The sequence below is a fragment of the Lonchura striata genome, chromosome 4 (genome assembly GCF_050655825.1).
Source record: "Lonchura striata isolate lonStrDom1 chromosome 4, ASM5065582v1, whole genome shotgun sequence".
NCBI lineage: Eukaryota > Metazoa > Chordata > Aves > Passeriformes > Estrildidae > Lonchura > Lonchura striata.
In genome coordinates, this window is record NC_140706.1 from 7,941,003 (window position 1) to 7,963,064 (window position 22,062).

Below are 22,062 nucleotides of genomic sequence, written 5' to 3' on the forward strand. Positions count from 1 at the left end.
GTTATGGGTCTTGGCCTGAGAACCTCACAGGTGTTTAAATGAAAAATAAGAACTACCCTGAGGCTGGGAAAGCCCAAACTTGCCTCGCTGCTTTCCAGCTTTGCCATGGAGTATTGCCACTCACCTTAAGTGACTTCTGCACTGTGGGCAGGAGGAGAACCAGGGCCAATCTCCCAGCCCAGTGCCTGTCTCAGAGATGTTATCTGCCTTTTTCTTGTCTCTGTTGGCTTGACCAAATGAAGCTCCCTGCATGTGTACAGCAGCACTGTGGGAGCAGACTCCATTGTTCTCTGGACTGAAACCTGCTGACTATTTAAATAAAACAACTCATTATCTGCCACTACCTCCTCTGTAACTGAATTGCTGTCAGAACATACTGTCCCCATAATCACTTCCCTCCTGCTGGGACATCTTTTCCTGTGTTTACCCATGTCCTTCAAGTAATGCTTAGAGCCAAGTGTCCATGCTGTGAGAGGACACATATTTTAATGGTTTAGCTTCTGTAAACTTGGAGTGTACAGCAGAAAGGAGAAGGATTGTTAACCTCTGTGATATGCCTACAGATTTTGCTTTGAATCTAAAAGGATGTTAAGCAAAGTGAATTTGATAAGGGCACTCTCAAACTGAGTAATTTTCCTTCCTTCTGTTTAGAGGAAGAGCTGTAGAGGCAGTGAGTAAGACAGTGGCATGCAAAATATCTGTGCAGCATCATCTGGGTGTGCAGTGAGGCCCTGAAATGCCTGAAAAGACCCGAATGTGACATAGCCACAGACCTAACCATAGATCTGAATGGTGGATAAGGATAATCAGGAATGGTGGAGTCCTGGGTCAATTCTCACAGTGATGGATTCATTACTTTCATTTCTGCAACACCAGAGATCTCCCTGAGCACCTCTATGACATTATGATCTCCATGAAGAAAGATAATCTTAATTTCTTTCTAAGATCAACCAGTTTAACATATCACAAAAACCTTCTTTCCTCAAAATTCTGCCTGTAGTCTGTCTAGATACAAGGCAATAAGCTGTAAAAAACCTGGATCATTAAGGCACATATTTGAGATTTTATGTAAGGGGACTTCTGCTGAACACTTTGCCTGAGCTCCATCTCTGTTGCTATGCACAGAACAACCTAAAATTAACAGACTCTACCCTTGGAAATTCCCTGCATGAGAGAGCAGGAGCAGGTAGTCTTTGCACAGACATTGGATTTATGCAAATGTACTTTGATCCTCATGTGAACACAAACGAAAGAGTGGCCAAACCCTCTGCTTTTATTTCTCCATAGTTAAAAAGTTGTGGGGGGATGCAACAAAAACCTGTTCTTTCATTGTTGGAAACTGAAACTGTGCACACTGCACCATGTATTGCAGTCACAGATCCTTGCAAAGGTGGGCAGTGGCCAGAGCAGCTCCTTGCTTCCCTTAAACTGAACCTGTACATGCAGAGGAAATTGTCCTTCAAAGCCAGCAGTAATGTAATGCTCAATAAAAGTTATGCCAGGCAGGGAGCTTAATGTGACACAAATCACACAGTAAAACAGACATGAGGGGAGGACAGTGACTACATAAAATTAAAGCTGAAACATAATTCATCCCTTTTCTGGAAAAGTAAGGAACTGATGACTGCACAATGAGAAAATTAAACTGCATTGGGCCCTGACTATGTCAAGTGCTGTTACAGAGTTTTTGTCAATGATGGGTTATGACAGGAGCCATATGACAGTCACTACTATTTGAACAGTTTGTTGAGGCAAATACACACTTCACCACGATGTCTGATAGCCATCATGCTGCAATTCCAAATGGGACTTGCTTTTGTCATTGTGCTTTCCTCCTTTCCAGGGGACTATTTTTGTTTCACTTTACAATTACAGCAATTCCATTCTGATCTTGGCTCTCCATCAGGCACACTGAAGGCTCTGGGCTTGAGGAATTGTGAAGTAACTCTATATCCTCTGAGGCTTCAGAAGGGAAATAGTCACAGATTTATTGGGCTTTAAGACAGTTTAGGGAGGAAATCAGATGAAGACATCCTACATCCTGGCTTAAATTCATAAGAAAGTAAATATGTGTTATTACACATGAAATATGTCACTTAGAAAAAATATTTGAGAATAAAAGGTAGGATGGATACTTAAAAAAAAAGTTAATTACAAAATGTACTTTTATGTATATAATTCAGCTTAGAACATATCTATGTTTCCAGTTCTTTTTTCATCTCCTGACCATGTGCACTTTTATTATGAAAGAGCAGTTGTGATTTGAGGTTATTTATCAAGTTGTTCAGGCCAACTTTTTATGGAATCTCAAGTAAAGAATAGATGACCTTTAAATCAAGGAGTATTTCAGCAGGAGGTGGCTGTGTTCCTGTGCTGTATCTCCCAGTGATTTGGGTCAGCACAGCAGTGCCTATCTATGGCTGAAACGAGGGACTGTGAATACCATGGCAGTGCACCACTGTGCAAGTGTCCAGTGTGAGGTCAGACACCACAGAAGCCAGAAACCCATCCTGCTTGGAGGGAGAGCAATTCCTTCTCATCTGGCTTGTGCATTGATTGCACTGTTTTGTTGTGGTTCATCTGGTTTTCTTTAATTTTCCCCAGGTGCCATCACTGATGGCTGTTTAGGAAGAGTGTAAGAAGGTTTCAAGAGATATCCCAAAGGCAGATCTTCACACCTTCCACTGTGTCACTGCTCACTGCAATGACTTTCACTTCTCGTCTTTTCCTTCATGATTCAATAAGAGATTGAGCTACAGTCTTTAATCCATGTTGGCCCTTGAAGGAGAGGGAAACTATGTGCATGTAGGAGGAGCTAACCCCTTCCATAAAGAGCATTAATCATGGGGTTTTTTGGATTTTTTACCTGTCTTCACAGCTCCTACTTGCCCAGAACTATCTCACTCTCTTAGCTCCTGAGATAGAATTTGCTGAATTCATTAAGGGTTCAAATAAGAAGTGGACGAAACCAGTATAAATCTTTTGGAAAGCTATGTATGAGATTATTCCTGGCATAACCAGTATAAGCAATATCAAAAATTTGATTTTTAGCAGAAAAAGCAGAAGGGAATGGAAAAAAGGAAGGAATACTTTGAGGTGAAGAGCACAACTGCATAAAGGCAGAGGTATCAAGATATCAGCAAGATATCAAACCACTCATCTGTGCTCACAAGTGTGACCAGGATAGTCATGCCTCTAGTCAGCAAATATGGCATGCTCTTTAAAGGAATAAACGTGAAATTTAATAACCAGACTCAGTCATGCTACTTCTTGAATAAACTGAATTTCACCTAACTTTAGGTGCAGACTACATGGTGAGTTGCCCCTCATTCTCCTCATGGAAAGCAAAAGACCTTTCTAGGACAAGATTAATTTTGCTAAAGCCCCAGCTGAATTTAATGACCCAAGCTGTTGAAGCTCCTATTTTTGTCCATGGAGCATAAAACAAGCTGAGGGTGACTAGCTATACTAGAGTTAAGTTAGAAGGATTTTTGAGATGATTTCTGGGACAGGCATACCAATATAATTTACAACTTTAAGGGTTCATAAATTTGTATTTAGCTATGAAAAACTCAGAGTTGGGTATCAAAAAAAAGTTGGCTTTAAAGAAATTAAAGAATAATTGAAACTGAAGGGTTTGCCTTACTCTGCAAAAGTCAGAGTTAGGGTTATACTTAAAAAAGTGATCTCATTACATGTTTCCAAGAGCTGTTTCCACTCTGAGTTCTGCTGTCTTCTCAAACACTGAGTCATGATTGCATACTCAGAGGCAGTTATGTTTTGCTGGACTTGTCTAAGCCCATCTGAAGTAATGGAGCTGCAAAAATGTCAGCAAGGACTACATCTGGACATCATGAGGTTGCACATAATGAAGAGTGTTTGGCCTCCACCACTGGTAGTGATAAGGCAAAAGGAATAGAACACAGCAGGGTGTTGGCAGGGCTGCCAGGAGAAGGAAAACAAATGTGTAAATGCAAATGCATTTGCTACAAAATGTAGGGAGACCAAGAACATGGAGTCCCAGGAGGAGTGTCCTGACATTTGCTGTTTAGGGGAGAGAAGGTTTTTGCATCAAGGCTCTTCCTTTCTGCATCTCAGCATGCTTTGCTTTATTTGAGAAAACGGGTGAGGATTGATCTATAGGCATCATGACTACCTTGCTCAGACATGAGAACATCTCTCCATGTTTTGGATAAAAACCCCTGTCACGCCACAAAAAATGTGGCAGTGCTTACAGCTGAGCAGTAAGTTCAGCTTTCCTGAGATGCTTTCCAAGATAGTCTCATTGATTCCTGTCCATCTCTCTCCATGTTGGTTCTTGTCCTGCTTAGATTATAAATATTTTAGAGGTGGGAACATTCTTATAGCAATACGTGTGCAAAGTATTTTGCACTTCAGGGCTTTCAAGGGGTCACTGCAACAGTAATATTATGTTCTGTTGGGACAACCTGCCACATTCCTGGTACAATCTGATGAGCCTGGAGAATGAGTGGAAACCATTCTGCAGAAAATATATTATTTTACAGTTCCAGGATCCTGCAGGCCCCAGCATGACATTTCTACACCATTTGGAAATCTGTATGCTGCAGCTGTGCCTGTACCAGTAAAGGAAATGACCCTGGGGATGTCCCTGGCCCCAGGATCAGCTGCCTGCTGGGAATAGCTCCTGGAGTGCTCTACCTGCCCTGTCACACTGGGGCATCACCTGGGAAAGTTGTAATTGGCATAGGGTGAAACTGCACAAAGAACCCTTTTGGTGACTTTACAGGGTGAATGATTATGTTTAATTTAACTGCCAGTATGGGCATAGCCACGGGTCAGAGAGAAGGGCCCTCTCTGCAGGATGGCACAAATGGAAAGGCACAGGACCCCACCTGCCACCACTTTTATACCTGTACCAACAGATACACAGATTTGATCATGCTGGGCACATCAGGCTTCCCGAGTGGTGAGGAATGTACTCACCTGTTCATGAACTCAGCTGCTTCCTGGTGCCTCATTGACAGAACAAGCACTGGAATTACCTAATCAATTGTGTCCTGTAAAACCTGCATCATGTTTAACCACCAACTTCATTGCTTTTCCAATGTGCCTGAATGATTTTCCAAGTAACAGCTGTGTGAAGTCAATACAGTAGGGTATGAACCAATTCAGCAGCTACAAACAGCCCTTTATGTGTTACAATTTTCAGCCCTCAAAGGGTGTACAGTCCTAAATTCAGCTGGTGGCCCATTTTGGTATGGAACTGTTTTTGCAATACTGCTATAAATTTTCAGAAAATTTATGATTAGGAGACTAGGGTGAAGTTTTTATGAATGTTAATTCACATTAAGTTTTGAAAGTTTCCTTTTTTTTTTTTCATTAAAGATATGGTCTTACAAGCCAGTGATTCAAAATCCAGATCAGTTTCTAGAGATCTGTGATCATTTGGTATCTCTTGAATTGTGTTCCCTGAGGATTTGTGGTTATGCATAAACTTGTACCAGTACTGAAATAATCTGCAGTGCATGAGGGGACTATAACATTGGAGGCAGTTAGTTTATTATTCCCACAGAGAATTTTGTGGATGAATTGGCCATATTCAGCAATAAAACCAAGAAGTAGAAAGTGTATGCCAGTTTCCATCCACGAGACAGAATTTTGTGGGAGACTAAAGGCTGGGGCCACTGGCAGCTTATGGGAAGGGATTTGGGATGAGCTGGTGTTCTGAAGCTGATCTTTGTGACTGGGTACATTTTGTGCCATTTATCTGTTAGTTCTGGGCATCTCTCAGTGACTGATGTCCATTCACTTGGAAGGTGTCTTCAAAGAAATCCTCTGGAATGTGCAATCACAAGGCTATTTCTTGACATCGTTTACCACTGCAGCTGGCACTGCCTGAGGCCTCATGGTATGTAGGGAAACTGAGGAAGGAAAAATCAAAATACCAGGCAATGCATTATGAGATGTTTATGGCCTGATTCATCTGAGAAATCCATTTTATTATACGGTAATTTTATTTTATTTTATTTTGAGTAACTGTTTAAGCTCAGATGTCTCATTTCATGCTTGCTAGAATAAGACACTTTGAAAGGCACTAGTTCCAGAAGATATTTAATTTGTGTGACTGTGCTTTTCAGCCTTTTGAATTGTTTTCAACTCAATTCTTTATTTTGATATGCATTTAGCCTTCAGATGTATCAGCCTGGTTAAAAGTTGAACAGGGCTTTTTTTCACAGGCATACAACCTTTCTCTCTCCCAAAGGTCAGGATTGGAGGCGGAAGGTATTTTTCCCTTGGTATATGTATTTTTAGCCTAAAAAATGCAGGTCTGGATCAAGCAAAATCATTTACATCTTACATATTGGTAAAAAAATCTCCCCAGATTATAACCTCTGATACAAACCTTTCCACTCAAGATCTTTATTTTGGTCAGCAAACTTGGACTATGTCATAATTAATGTCTTTCTACTGAACTGCACAAATGTGGTTTCAACATGCGTCCTATGTTGGTGAAAAAGGCTGTGCTCCAACTTCCATGTTTTCTTGTATGCTTCCATGCATTCTGTTTCATTCCACGATGTACCTGTCACCAGCCTCAGGACTTAGCTGAAAAAATAAATATTTCTCAAAAAAATCTGTCAGTGCTGCTAAAAGAGCAGCTTGTCACAGCAGCACTGTGCTGAGCTGCCAGGCTGAAACTGTCCTTTGGAAAAATTAGCTTCCCATGGAAAATAAGCACAGCTTCCCATAAAGTATACAGTCTTGGGACAAAACACTTCTTGGTTCAGATTTGTTTAGCCTGAAGTTATGGCAGCGTGTAGAAAGCTCCAAGGACTGGCCTTTGCTGTGTGTATCATGGCTGGATTTAGTTCAATTTATTATTTACAGGGTAGGCATTTTTCACCTATGCTTGGGTAGCTGAGATTGCAACTTCACATACTGCAGTTATTGAAAAAGCAGTGAAAAATGCTCAGACCACATTCAACAGTCGTTTTCTATACAATGTTTACCAGCATCCAAGAGAAAGAGCTGTTTTTCAAAGCTGGATCAGCATCCTTTGGGTTTTTTGAGGAAAATTCTGGCCTTCCTTTGCCACAGGAGCATTGCTGAGCCTGGCAGCCTGAAGGACATTGTCCAGCATCTACAACACCAGTCACAGCTTCCCAGAAACTCTCTCTGCCTCCAAATTGCAAATTACTGTGCACTTGTCACAGCCCATCAGCAGGGCTTTCAAGAAACACAAAGAAGCAAAATGGAACAGAAATGCAAAAAAAAAAAAAAAAAAAAAAAAAAGGCAAAGAAGGAACTACTGCATTGGAGACAGTGCAAAAATGCTGCCTCAGGCTTGATATATCATAGCAACCCTGAAACAGTCCTGGCCATGAGCTGCTTTCCACCTAAATGCTGGGCATGGCTTGGCAAATTGTGGGTCAGGAGTGCACCTTGTGTGCTCCAGCAGCCAAGGAAAGCTCTGCTCTCAGACAGGGACTGGAGCTGCTCCAGAGTGAATGCCCTAAGACATGGAGCAGCGTGGATGCTGAGTCCTTGGCACCAAATGGTCACCTCCACTCCTTGCTAGGGCAGGGAAATTCTTAGAGTGAGCCTTAAAAGGCTCAGGCTCTGCTGCCAGCTGTCACTGGGGGACAGCATGGGGCAAGTCACATCCTTCTCCTGTGCCTCAGCTTCTCTCCCTTATAAACGTGAGTAATGGTGCCAATTGTCTTCTTTAAAGTAGCTCAGGATTTTCTAATACTAGTAACAATTATTAAAGCAATGACATAATTTTGATATAATGATTATTGTGCCACCATGGCTAAGAAATTGAAATGACTTTTGTCTTATTTTAATTTCCTTCCTTTAAAATTTTTGTTATTCCCCATGTTTATAAGACAGAAAGCTGCTTTCTTTGGAACCCCACTCTATATTTAAAAGAGGAGGAAAACACAGCAAACCATAATCCATCAACAATAGTCCACATCTTGCAAAAGTGCAGTTTAAATAAAAATATTTGCACAGAGTTTGTTCACTGGGATCCTGCATCCCATTACTGCCCCTATGCCAGGCTAAGGCTTATTCTGCAGCTAAAATGCTGTTTGTAGCTGCTCTGAGTGATCTCTTGTTCATCCTAATGTGGGGCATGTTCTATTAAATGGTAAAATCTTGCTGGGATATAGAAATCTCTCTCGGTCAATGAGTCTTTCTAAGGCACAGAGCCATAGAGTCAGAGTACCTTGAATTGGAAGGTCCTGTAAAGATCATTGAGATCATTGAGTCCAAACCCCTGGCTCAACATCCAAGACTGTTTCCAAACACCAGTTTGATCTTGGCACCACTTTGGCTGAGAAGAAACTATGAAACTATTCCCAAATCAATATGTGGGATTTCACATATTCTCTACTGAATCAGTACACACATAACACAGATCTTACTTCAGAAGATTGGTCCAGACCCTCATGCACACAGCCCTATCATGCTAAAGGTCACAACCTGAACAGCATCAATTTGCTTTTTTTCCTAGAGTCCTAAAATATCTTCTATGAACCATGTCAGAGGGAGTTATGGACAAATAAAATAACAGGTTAAAATGAAGTACAGGCTGAGATTTTAACAATTGAGCAAACATATATTAAACCAAAACAAATCTTAACTGATGTCTAATTTTTCATGGTAGCTGTCTGATGGATGAAATGTCTGGAAGCTGGAAATGAGAAGAGAAACTTGCTTTACAGCATTTGAAGGTGGCTTTGAAATTAATAGGTTGCACAGTCCAACCTGGAAAACGGGAGATGGTGAAGTGGCTTCACTCAGGGAAGACAGGGCTGGTGGGAGAATGCACCAAACAGCCAAGTCTGTATCTGCAGACAGGGATGTGTTTGGCTTAGCTGAGGAGTCTGGTGAGAGGGTGTGAATACCTGGGTTGCCAATGCAGAAGAGATAAATTCCCTCTTGCTCCACATCTTGAAGGATCACTGCCACCAGCAAAGATCCGGATGGTGAGAAGATCTTACAGGTCCTGTGTGCTAATGGCAAGTGGCTGTGCAGAGAGAGAGGTGACAGAGACTTGAGTCTCTACTTTGGACAAAGAGCCACTTCCATCTTCTCCCATCCTTTTCTGGCACAACAGGACAAAGAGAGAGGAGAAACACTCCTGCACCAGCTGGATCCTGCTGTAGGAGATGGCATGGACAAGTCTAAGGTGTTTACAGGTATTAGACTTATTTTTTTAAAAAAGCCACCCCACCAACAAAAGCAGCTTTACAAACTGAAGTTAAAGTGCCCTGGTAAGACTTAAAGGCTTCCTCTTAAATTCTGGGAAATTTCACTCTGAGTTCCAGGCACAGTGACTCAGATTCACCTCTAGCAGTAAGATGAACTGTACTGCAATATTCTCCAACACTGCTGCACAAATAAATCATCTTGAACCACCTCTAATTGAGTGTATATTTTTCATGTTTTTGAAATGGTTCTTGTTTCATTCCATGCATTTTTTGTTATGAACTCAGGCCAGTTGTGTATGTTAAATTTTACATCAAATACTGAGTTGAACCTTTCTTCAGGCAAACCCCAGCACTGTGAGTGGGAGGAAACAGGTTTAGTTCCTACTCCAGCAAAGTTGGCTCTAGGTTGCCATGATGGGAAGCACAGAGAAGATTGCTTATCAATAGCCAAAGAGTTATTGCAGAGGGGATGTCTTTGTTTTTGTAGACATTGTGATACAAAACAAGAAGGAGAACCAAAGGCTAAGGAGCAGATTGGGTCTTGCAGTGGCCTTGTCTTTAACCTTGTTTCATCACCCATTTCCCATAGGATGAATCCTCACATCTCATTACTGCTGTGCTGTTAGTGATGAGCAAGGACAGCTGTTCTGGAGACCTGTGAAGTAGCTGGAGGTATCCACACATGAAGCAGTAAAAAAAATGCCATCCTCATTACTCTCATGCTGTATTTTTTGCTCTGACTGTGGTGCTGCTTCTTCCATCTGGAGGAAGAAACTCCAATGTGATAACCCAGTTTTACATAAAAATAGGAACAGATATTCAGGTCTGTGAACTCCCAAAGTGTTACACAGATGATCAGCAAAGAATCCTGAATCCTGTGAGTTATCCAGAGGAGCATCTGCATCCCATAGGAATGAGCCTGGTTCAATCAGCCTCGTGCCCATGATGCAATGAGCTAATCCTTGTCCATCACTGCCCTGGGAGCCTACAGCTCTGAATCACAGCACCAAAGCCATGCTCTGAAAGCATCATCTTCAGTAGGACCATGTCACCTCTTCTATGGAGCAGAAGCAGCTGGGGATGTGCCACGTATTGCCAAGTGACCAAAGCACTCTCACACAGCACTCCTCTTAAGACAAGATAATCTTATCTTGCCAAATCACCAAAAAAATCCTTGGAAATTTGCTTCTTCATCTACACTGGCCAGATCTCAGCAGTTCAGTGGTGGAACCTGATCCAAAATTTTTTGTGAACTTTCCCATCTTTTGTCTCTGCCCCATGTGGCTTGAGAAATATATCACAATGTTCCCTCTCCCATTGGCAAAACGGAGGGAAGAGGGACAGAGAAGGAAAATTTAATCAGATTTGTTTTCCTCCAAAAATTATGTTGTGTTTGTGGTAAGATATCCATTCCTCGTTCTTTTGACTTTACTGACCTAAATTAGATCTTGGATAATGACCAAACAGTCATGAGAGGGAGAATGGCAACTTGTGGTAAGAGGAGAGAGGGGATGGGTGGCTGTGCATGGGAGTGGAAAGGACTTCTGGTACTGCTTCTGCTGCTCAGCATGTGCAGCTTCACCTCAAGGAATTAAGCAGGAGCCTGGGTTTGTGCTAGAACTGGATCCAGCACCACTGCAGTGCTAGGACCCCTCAGCTATGTCAGCACCATGTGCTTTTCTCCATGGGCAGCACTCCTGACAACTAGCAGAAACACAGTGACCTCTGATATCCCTTCCTTTGCAATTAATTTGTGTGTGTGTGTGTTATCTTCTACCTGGACCATTTCTCATTCATTTATTTGCCTTTAAGTGGCTGTTTCCAGCACTCTGTCTGCTCTGCCTGACATATCCCTAATCTTTTTTCCAAGGAGTGGAACTTCCTGTCTTTCTTTAAAAGCTAGATATGTGTCTATATGCATAAATCTCTAAGCCACAATTATTTGACTGCTTGGTTATCTTTAGGACTGCCATTTTCATTTTGCTTGGCACAAGAAAAACAGAGCAGAATTAGTGAAGCAGACAAGTTTTAGCTCTAAAATCTTGTCATGGCTGTTGTTTCTGATCAACTGGAGAAAAAAATTGAAGATTTTAGTCTGTTTGACTACTGTGTACACACATTGCTGGCCCCAGCTGTACGTCTGGAAGAGGTTCCAATCCCCAGCTGATTGTTCCTCTATCTCTGCTCCATTGCCATGCCCTAGTGACTTCCAGCAAATCAGAGCATGAAAATTTGGTAAATGGCACTTCAACAATCTCAGCCCTGTTAGCTGAGCCCAGTATTTGAAAAGGCTGAATCAGTCACCTCAGCTTATTTTCCTAGAGGTTGTCAACAGGTCATCCATGTGAACTGCTCTGCAAATAGGGCTGGGGGTTACTCCTGGCAGCCTCTGTGACAGAGGATGTTATCTACCAGCACAGCTTAGTCTGGTGTGCCTGTCAGTAAAAGGCAAAACAAAGCAACCTCTGCTCTTTGGAGGTTAATGATTTCTGGTATTTTCTATTCAGTAAAGGACGATGAGGTACTCATCATCCTCTGCTGGGACAGATGTGTGTTACTGTACACTGGAAAATGTCTTTGCTTCCATTGATTATAGGAACTTTGTTAGACCAAAGACCAAGCCTTTTTTTCATGCTTAGAGCCAGGCCTGATGTCTCCCACTCAGTCACTACATGAATTGGCATTACAAGACCTCAGATATGTAAGGCAGCACACTTGTGAGCAGCATGAAAGCTGACTGGAGTACACTCCAGTATGAATCCTCTGCAACTGCCATGGGACATGGAAGGAACAGGTGAGTGGAAGTGCTTTTCTTGCTTATACACACTCACTAAACTATAAATGAATTGTTATTTCTCCCCTCTCCTTAAGAGCATCCTGGGTGATCAGTAGATGAGCTGAACAGAAGTGGAAGTATGGAAGGTGCTGCTCCCCCTTTCCATACATGTATAATGGGATGAGCTTGTGACCCCATACACACAGTGACCAGTAGACCTGAGCAGCTGGAGAGTTCATGGAGGTTATTCTTCCCCAGATTGAGAACCAGAAAAAAAGAGCTAAATAAAAAGAAAGAAAAAGAAAATACAGGGAAAAAAAAAAAAAGGAGAGGAGTCTGCCTCTTCCTGCCCCAGCTCTCTCCCAGGCAGTTCATCTTACACTGCTGCTCCCTCCTGGCCCACGGGTCTCAGGCTTGGATTGTGCATGGGCACAGAGCAGTATGCTGTTCAAACAAACCAATGCACCATTTGAGATGCCTGTGGCCCCTGCTGTGTCCCCTCTAGATGTATTAATAGGTCACAAGTTAAACTTGGGTGTCTGCTTGCTCACTTTTTGAAAACGAAGCTTATGTGCCAGGCGTTGTACGTAAGGCCACTTGCACAAGGCGCCTATTTAGTCTCAGAGTCGGCAAAGCCAAATCAGTGGTCTGGGGAGAAAAAACAGCTACTTGAACTTTATAGGTTAAGAAAATCCCCAGCTAAAGTGGATCATCGTTGTTAAGCTTCCAGTTACATCCAAAGAAATGTCAACACTGATGTTTTGCGATTGGGATGGTGAGTAATTTTACCTACACACATTTTTCTAGACTTTGGCTTTACAGGGTGTTCCCAGATTGGAGCTCTATTGTTCCTTTTCAGGTCCAGTTTGCAGATTCCAAGTGCAAAACAGAATTTCTTTCTTCCACTCATTTCTTTTTATATCTAATCTACTTTTTAAGAGGATCCTCAAAGTCTCCTGTTTTTTTTAAAGCAGCAAGTCATTGCTGACAAGTGGGAACTGCAAACAGGATCTTTTGCGCTCAACTGACTTGTTTTTAAGACTCAACTGAACTGTGACTTCACATTAAAAGTGTGCAAAAATCAGCCAGCGATTCAGTAATTTTCTGTTCTCAAGCTTTCATGTGCAGTAATAAAAGTCAGTCTGGAGGGACAGCTTGTATTTCTCTATTATGATTTTACAGAAATTAATTCATTAATTAATTGTGGCTTCCAGAGGTGCAGATGAATGATATTATGACAGACACAATCAAAAGTCTCATTGATGACTGGCCAAAAAAAATTACAGAAAATAAGCAGAGCAATGACAAACTAAACCATCCAGAGCTCAAACACCAGTGGATTTATCTTGGATACCTACCACATGGGTTGGCTATTGTCCTTATTCTTTTCCTTATTGCTTATTTATGTCCATATATATGGATGATGTTTTTTAAAAGAAATCAATCTCACATGCAGGAATATGGAGACACTAGACACACTAAGAAGATTTCCTTTTGTTGGTTTATATAGACACTTAGGTCAAAGACAAAAAGTTTATTCACACCAATGAGCCAGTCTCAGTTTCTTGATAGACTCATCAAAGGGCATAATTACTTTCCCTGAGATCTTTCAATCTGCCCCTGTCTTACAGCTGGAGGAGGAAATTGCTTTCCCACCCTGAGAAAATGTAGAAGGTTTTGATTGCTTCCTCCTATTCAGAGGGATCCTTGGGATGTATCATATTACCAGCTTCCAGCACCCACCACAAGGACTCACAGAGAGCAGAGGGTGCTGACCAGAATTTGGCCCAGGTACAGAGTCCTTCAGCCAGGGTCAGTCTCAACAGACTTGAGCTGAATGAAGATGTGGCCTTATTCAAAACAGTGAAGAAAAAGCTGGTGAAGAACTGTGGGCATAAGTACTGGGGCTTTTCCTACCCATCTCTGAGATGGGAAAAGCCCTTCATCTCCTCCAAGACAGAGAGTAAGCAGAAAGAGTAAGAAGAGAGCAGCAGTCTCCCATGCAGCCCCCAACTTGGGAAAGCAGGTGGAGTGGAGAGGAGAAGCCACCTTTCAATTGTGTTTTAATGAACAAGTTGTTTATTCTTCCGTGTCCTTTGATGAATGGGTGTTTTCCTTCAAAAGCTGACGTTTGTCTTTCATTATGCCCAGCATATGCTCTACTAGGCAGGACCGTTTTTCTACTCTAGATAAATAAACATGAAAATGAATTTATCTCACAGAAGCATGTTCTCTTTCAAGTCTGGCACAAGCCTGCCCTCTCCCCCAATAAATCTCTGGGTAAATGTGTGCTCCCCAGCAATCCCTCCCCCTTACATCAAATGGAGACATTTTGTAAGCTCCCATCTCCACACAGCTCAGAAAAGCTGCCACCGACTCCAGGCACTTAGTGGCAGTGATTTAAGTACAACTCACAGCTGAATTTGAGAGCTCTTTATCATCAAAAAGAAACTTTTCCAAACCAGAAAGCATCCAAACCCTTTTCCCAGCTAGTTGTAGATAGCATTTTAACCCTCAAATTATGGGGCTGATGTGAAACGGCACTGCCTGCAGGCTCTGGCATGGGATCTGCTGTTGGATGGAAGTTGGGTAGTGTAGCATGATGCCAATTCAAGTCTCTCCTTTGAGAAACAGACTGTTCATTTGGTGTACAGGCCTGTGGATAAAGCTGGTTAAATTTTCAAGGGCATTTTGGTTTCCTTCCAAACTTGGTCCTATCTGCTCTTTGCTCTTTATTGGTTCACAACCTGATCCTACACATAGTTTCTTTGGGTTTGGACATGGCAAAACACATCCAGAAATGACAATTCCCGAACGTCTCTGTCATTGCATGCTTAAAACCCAATGAAATGTACACTGTAACCAAGACACTCTGGGGCACTTTGCAGCTTCTCACCTTCAGCACGAGGGACATGTCTCTTGAACCAGTTCAGACAAAGAGAGAAAGCTGCATGACAGTCCTTCAAATCACTCAGCCTTATGTCAATAAACCTTTTGCAATCTGTCAGTATTTTCACAAATACCACAAGTAGTTTGGTCAAATAATGGCCCTGATTCATGAAGGTACTTAAGTATGTGCTTGGCTCTGACTGCACATTGGTGTCTCCTTGAAGTCAGTGATACTGAGGTGTAGCTGTGATTATGTGCATGTTTAAGTGCCTTTGAGTGCTTAACTGATGGCTTGAATAGGGCCAGCATTAGTCATTCAGTAACACCTGTCCTACCACTGGACAAATAATAAATCAACCTGGTCAAGCTGTCTCTGAGCTCATCTATGAAGCATGTTGTGATGGCAACCACTGAGAGGGCAGCTCCTCAAGCAGGTCTTGACTATTACAGGCACTCCCTGATACGTGGGAGGTGAAGAACATTCCAGGACTTTCTGAGAAGTTTGACTTTGAAACAAGATGTACAAACTTGAGATTAATCTGTTTCACTCAAGATTTTGTATTCTTAGTCCTACAAGAGAAATTAGTTCAGCATAAATGGGATTGTCCTCCTTGAAGCTTTCAAGCTGCATTGCAAACAGATTATAACTATTTTGTAAGCCCCTGGCTAAGTTTCAATCTCCTTGATTAAACAACAGCAACACTGAAAACAGCTCTAGTCATTGCAAAGGTTGTTGTGGTGGCTTGGCCTGGACCATGCCTCAACCTCACCCTCAAATTTGCAGTATTCCCTCATCTCTAGCAGCACCACTGCCTTAAATTTGTTGCTGCCACAAGGGAGGTAGAAAATCACTTTACTTGGCTAAGTTTTACTCCATTCTTCCCCCTTGAAAATGATGACTTTATCTGGCTTGCTGATGATTTCTTCCCCAGTAATGTTTTTATTGATCATATGAAAGTGTTAAGCTATGTCTCACTTAGGCTGCATTCTGCTCTTAACTGGATTACCATACAGAGAATGTTACAATGAGGCCCCGAGGTCTGCCGGGTCAGCTTGGGAAATGATAGCACCTCTTGAAGCTATAATGGATGAGAGTATCCTTGATAAGATTTGACACTTGTACTATATATGCTGTCACAGCAAACATTTTGCTTTTTTCTTGATGTTTTTAAGGCCATAAATACTGGTCTCTAATGTTAAGTATGTGAACCTCACATTAATCACACTGCCAGGGAGAGAAAAGCGCTTTGCTCATAAACTGAAATGGAGCACAGTTAATCTATCAATGTTCTGTAATGAGGACTATTATAACAAAGTATTTAGGTTGATTTACCGATGGGCTACACATCTCTGGTAATGGTCACACATCAGTAAAAGAGCAAAGGGGTCATCTGGATCACCAGGAGTCTAAGATTTATTGAATAATGTAAAGATCCCTCTTTACTGTAAAGTTTATTCTTGATCAGTTCACTTTCTCAAGATCTGTCTGCTCACTGGGGCATCACTCACTGCCCAGTTTACATGTTGAGGTAGCCTGGCCCCTCAATTTCAGTATTTTCAAATACTTCCTTCAGTTTCAGAGACAGGACAAGAGAAGCAAAGGTATTTTGCTTATTTTAGAACTGCCTCAAAATAAAGAAAGGAATTAAAAAAAACCAAAAAAAACTAAAATCAATCAGCCTGAACAAGACTTTTATTTAGTCTTTATACTGTGTAATCTGTGTCTAACATCCTCATACAGATATTTTATCTGTGTCAGAAGCTGATGTTAAATAGATGCAGAGCACATCTGCCACCCCTACCTTGAAAATTTTAAATCTGGATATTATCAGGTAGTTAATCAGAGTAACAATGATGGGCTCAGGAGGCAGGAATAATCTCACTTTCCCTTAGACAGCTGTATTAGAAATACCTGCACCTAATTAGCACTTAACCATCTTGATATATGGTTTTTGAAGAGCTCTGGAGCATTTTTAAAAAATGCTCACATGACAGCAGGCGAACCATGCTCATTGAGGTATTATTTTTCCTTCTCATGAAAGACTTCTGCCATAGGGTCACATCTCTGTGCAAGAAGCACCAGACATTCCACTGGCATGTCCAGGAGCTGGGCTTGGGGGATTGTCTCAGGGCAACACTCCCAGATGTACATAGTGGGAAGGTACTGAAAAGTGAAGAACCAGGTCTTCTAAACCCTAAACCAGTTTAATTTGAGGTGCTCTGCAAGAGGGTCAATATTCAGAGCACTCATAAGACTAGGAATGAAAGCTCCTTCATTCACCTCTGCTTTCTCTGGGAGAAACTTCTAAATATTAATATAAACATACTTCCTTTAGGATGCTTCTTCTGGTGGGTGTTAAAATGAAAATACCAGGTTTACACACAAACTCCTCACCTTTCCCATGTGGAACCACCTGTGCACAAGTGTGAAGATGGACAATCTCTTTTTTAGTATGGAAATAGTGCTTAAGAGGCATTTTGCTTGCTGCAGGTGAATTCAGTCTTGATGGGAAATCAGTAGGTCCGATTTTTAAAAACCAGCTAATAAAACTTTGAGTTCATTGAGGGCATCAGGTGAGTAGAGCAGACTTTAAAAAAAAAAAAAAAGTAAAAAAATTCCTTCCTCCATTTGCACAGGCAGCATTGGAAAGAAAATGACCTCTCAGGAAAAGAAGAAAATTAGTTCTCCAAATACCATATTCAGCTGTGGAGTCAGGCTTCTCTTGCTGTTAGATGCAAAGCAATCACCCCAGCTGCACACTCATCAAGGCAGGCCAAATTTGGTTGAAGAAATGGGACAGGAGAGGCATTTCTTCTAAAAGGTCATCAGTAATACAAACATACTTCTTAAAAGACCTTCTCAGTCCCTGTCTGGCTCCGGTTCCATGGGAGGGATGATCGTGTACAGCCCTGCCTGTTCTGTCAGCACAGCTCTGGGCTGCACTGAACATGTTGTACCACCACTCACTTGTAATGAAAAGCTGTTGCCTGCTCCTCACTGGCCAGAGGCTGAGAAGAGATGCCAGATAAGAAAACAGAAGTGGCCACAGAGTGTCTGGGACAAGAAGTGCCACTGTATGAGGGCAACCAAAAATACACTTTTCTCTCACTTGGCACATTCACAGATATCAGCTGTGGATGAACACTCAAGAGGAGAACATGCCAACGGGAACCCAAACTGCAGCCCCTGGGGAGGGCAAAAAGAGTTGGCAGGCATTTCTTGCTGTACCTTAAAGACTATTGTGAAGCTGCATTTCTTTAGCAGACTAAGTGATTGCTAGATTGAACAAAGGGATATCACAGGAAAAGCTGTTAGAAGACAAAGCCGAAAGAAACATTCAGCCAAAACTAATATTTAATAAAGTGCTTTTCCTTGCCTCCTTCAGGAAGTAGAAAAGACTTTTACCCCTACTTTTTTGTCTTCACTTTACTTTCCATCATCTTCCCTCACTCTTTCTGTTTTCTTCTTCCCCTAGTTTCTGCACCTCTTGGATTTTGAATACACCAAGAGTTCTGGATCTGAACCTGAATTCGGATCCATATTTCATCACTTGCTTCTGTTATTTGAGTAGGGGAGTTTGAATGACAATGTGCTCATACTGTGGGAGAGCACAGGACAGATTTCAAGCTGTGTGCTGGGGTTAAATGTCAGATCTAACTCTTGTAGTTCGCATCTGACAAGGGCTAAATAATGCTAGAAGTCACTTAATTTGAGTTTTTGGAGGAATAGAAGTGATATATTGGTAAGGAACAGTCCAGGCACAGATCTCTCAGCTCTTTCCCAGTGCATCCAGATCCCAGGAAGTCCATAATCCACTGCAAACCTCATCTATGAAAGCAGCCCTAGGAGTTCTATGTATTTTAAACATGTTGCTGTTTCAACAACAGTGAAACAGTGGTCCTGACAGGAGATTTTTTTGACCCATTTTGAACGGATGACCAAAATCCTGACTGTCCCCAGAGCACTGGGAAACTGTAAACAGCATTTCTTTCTTGCTATGGAACACCTGTGAAGCCTTTGCTTATCTCAAAGGTGCCAGGGAAGTTAAAAGTAATTTGCAAAAATGCCTTGGCTTGATTTATATGTTGCTAATGCTGCTATTTAAACAAGGGACACAATCACTCAAGGTCTTCTTCTTAGATAGCAGAAAGAATGAGGCACCACCAACAGCTGTGAGGCAGACTGGCTCAGTCTGGGCAGCCTCTGCACACTACAGCAGCAGCCAAAGCTGAGTAAATTCAGCTTGGGTATCCCAATGAAATATCTAGGTTTGGAAGAAATTAATCTGGTTTGTGAAAGTGCTGTGTTCACTTTTTGGCAATGTCACTGCCAATGCAAATGCTTAAATATATCATCAAAATCTGCGCTTTACATTGACCTAGACTAGAAGCTAAAACTATGATGTGCCAGTGTTTATGATGATTAATTTTCTAGTGCCTTACCAAGAATAGCTAATTTGCAGGAAGGGATTGATGGGAATTAGGACAATACTAGAAATATTTTACCTTGTACAATGTTGGAGTAGGAAAACCCTTGAATGGAAAGTAAGGCATATCACACATTTGGCAGAGAAATCATCCTGGAAATAGATACAATGATATTTAAAATAGCCTTGCTTGAATTAGGTTTATTCAACAAGCCTGGAGCATTGGGGATAGCTCAAAGGATATATGGCTACAAATGGGGATAGCTCAAAAGATAAATGGCTACAAATGGGCAGCCATATATTCTGTTCTTTAGAGACTTATTTCTCCTCTGAAATCACAGCATGTGTGCTCTCCAAAAATCCAACTCTACCCTCAGATGCTCTAAATCAAGCAGTTACCCTGGGGCTTGGTTTTCTTATGTACTCAGACAGTGAAAAGGGCACTGGTACAGAAACCAATATTGGGCCACACTTCCCAGGAAAATCCCAACCATGTTTTCCTGCATGTCTGTCCACTGAAGAGGCTGCCCAGCAACCCTGCTTCATATAAATAGGATGGTGAAACCACAAAAGCAGAGAAATATATTTTGGGTCCAAATTTGGAGTTGAAATAGGGCAGAGCTATCAGAAAGAGAGTAAATCAGAGATGAAATCCCCACTTAACCCTGATAATGATGTCTAATAAATAAGTGCCCAGCCCTGCCTTGACTTGCAATGCAGTGTTCCCCTGTTGAGCTCCACCAGGACCCCCAGATTCTCACTCTCTCAACTGCAGAGAGGCTTTTTTGAAGGGCAATGAAAACTATGATTTATACACCATAAATTATTAAATTAGTAAAAATAGGAGAAGGGGCCCAAACACCTCTGTTCTCTGACACCTCCCGGATCAGCCTCACTGATCTCCAGTCCAGGCACTGCCCAAGTTGTCAGGAGGGAAGGTGTGGGAGAGCAGCAGCACTGGTTATCACGGGGAGGGCAGGGAGAGGAGCCAGGCTGGAGTTGAGTGCCTTGGCGAGGTGCTAAGTGCAGGGGAGCAAGCTCGGCAGTGAGGGCTGTGCCAGCCCCCAGCCAACCCTCCTTGCCAAGGCATGGAGGGATGGGGATGTGAGCGCCAGCCCTGTTGTTATTGTCATGTCACAAGGAGTAAGTGCACTGGGTTCTACACGCCTGTGTGTTTGATCAGGAGAGCCCCACTGACAGACAATAAATAAACAGAGATAAAAACAAGATTAAGCAGGTCCTTCTCCTTATCGCTGCCTCTTTATCCCTATTGATCTCTGCCTGGTCCCTTTTCATCCAGCCTGGAATTCCTCACATGCTTGAGCCACGAGCTGTCACATCTAATTAAAAACGTGATGCGTGGTTTTGCATGCAGCAGCGAGTATTTTCCAGTGATGGGCAGCTGTGTGCTCAGCACTCTGCCTTTCTCTGTGAAAATTCATTTTGCCATTGTGAAATCCAGCTGGGTTTGTAGCCAAGGGATGGCAGGCATGAACAGGGAAAAAACAACCTACTTTTTGGTTCAATCTTCAGGACATGTCCAGCCTCAAGGGGGAAAATGGTGGTCACCTTGTCTAAACTTCTTACCCTGGGAGAGAAATTTTGCTTTCTACTTCTGTCTGTTTAGTGAGGACATTTCTCCCGTCCAAGGTCTCTGGTAGGTGGGCCACAGAGAAACAGAAACTCTTCTCCCCTCCATGCTTGCTAGACATCTCTTTCATCCATTTGGATATTTCCAAAGAAAAAGTGATCACTGGCTGATCACTTCATTTCAACCCCATCCTCAGTCCTGTGTGTTACCAATTTTCCTCATCTCTCTGGGTTAACTGCTGCCTTCATGCTCATCCAATAACTCTGAACTCACTGAATGAACATTTTTTTTGCTTAAAACAATTAAAATATGACAGGTAAATATCACTGGGGCAGTGTATCCTTCTTCATAGAGATGTTTTTGTGCACTGAGCAGTTGTGGGCCCATAAATACCACAGATGTTTAAGGTCTGCATGAATGTCTAACAACACCCAGGGCATAGCTTTGAGGTGAAAATTAAGTCCCTCATTTTGTGCACCTAACAGTGCTGAGACAAACAGGGCTAAATTAGGAGGTTACCATTGTCAGGGTAAACAACACAGAAGAGGAAGCACAAATAACTCTGTATTTTCTGCCTGACTTTTTAATTTTTACATTCTACCACACTCAGTTTGATTTTGTTAAAACATTCAATTAAAAAAAATCTTTTGAACATGGCTTTTCCTCATGCTTTCATGATCTCTGGAAACTATTAGAACTCTGGTTTTGGCTTTGGTTTTTAAAAGTGGCTGGTGGCTTTAGATGAGGCAAGATTTCTCAAGGTGGGGGCCAAGGTTATTAGGGAGATTGGTGGAGCTAGGGAGTAAAACCAGGCATGATTATGGAGACAGAGTCTGATTGCCCCAGGTCTGATCCCCTCTAGGTGTAGCACTAGGCAACTTCAGGGTTAAAATATGTTTGCAATTTGGAGATTTTACTGAGCTCTTCCCCCTTCTGAAGTCAGACCTGACTGTGTCTCAGACTGGGCATCCAAAACTATAGATATTTTAGAAAATATAGATCATGTCACTCCTTTGTTTTTGCAATTTTTTTGCCTGTCCTTAAAAATAAGACACTCTACTTCAGATTTACTATGTGATCCAACAGGCAATCAGTGTGAGCAGGATTTTTATTCATTCTTTCCTACGCCATCATTCAAGACCCCACATTTCATTGCTCACCACTAAAACAATATCATTA

At 42.0% G+C, this 22,062-nt stretch overlaps 1 long non-coding RNA gene across 2 annotated transcripts in view; it reads right to left on the reverse strand.

Annotated features, from left to right (window-relative positions):
* LOC110473271 (uncharacterized) overlaps positions 1–22,062 on the reverse strand; it is a 122,766-nt gene that overhangs the window by 42,515 nt on the left and 58,189 nt on the right. Inside the window, exon 1 of one of the 2 annotated variants that reach the window (XR_014954654.1) lies at positions 125–8,225. The exons of the other annotated variant lie outside the window; for it this stretch is intronic. This is a non-coding gene — a long non-coding RNA (uncharacterized LOC110473271). Of the gene's footprint in view, positions 1–124; positions 8,226–22,062 lie in introns of those variants that run through there. 2 annotated transcript variants of the gene reach the window in all.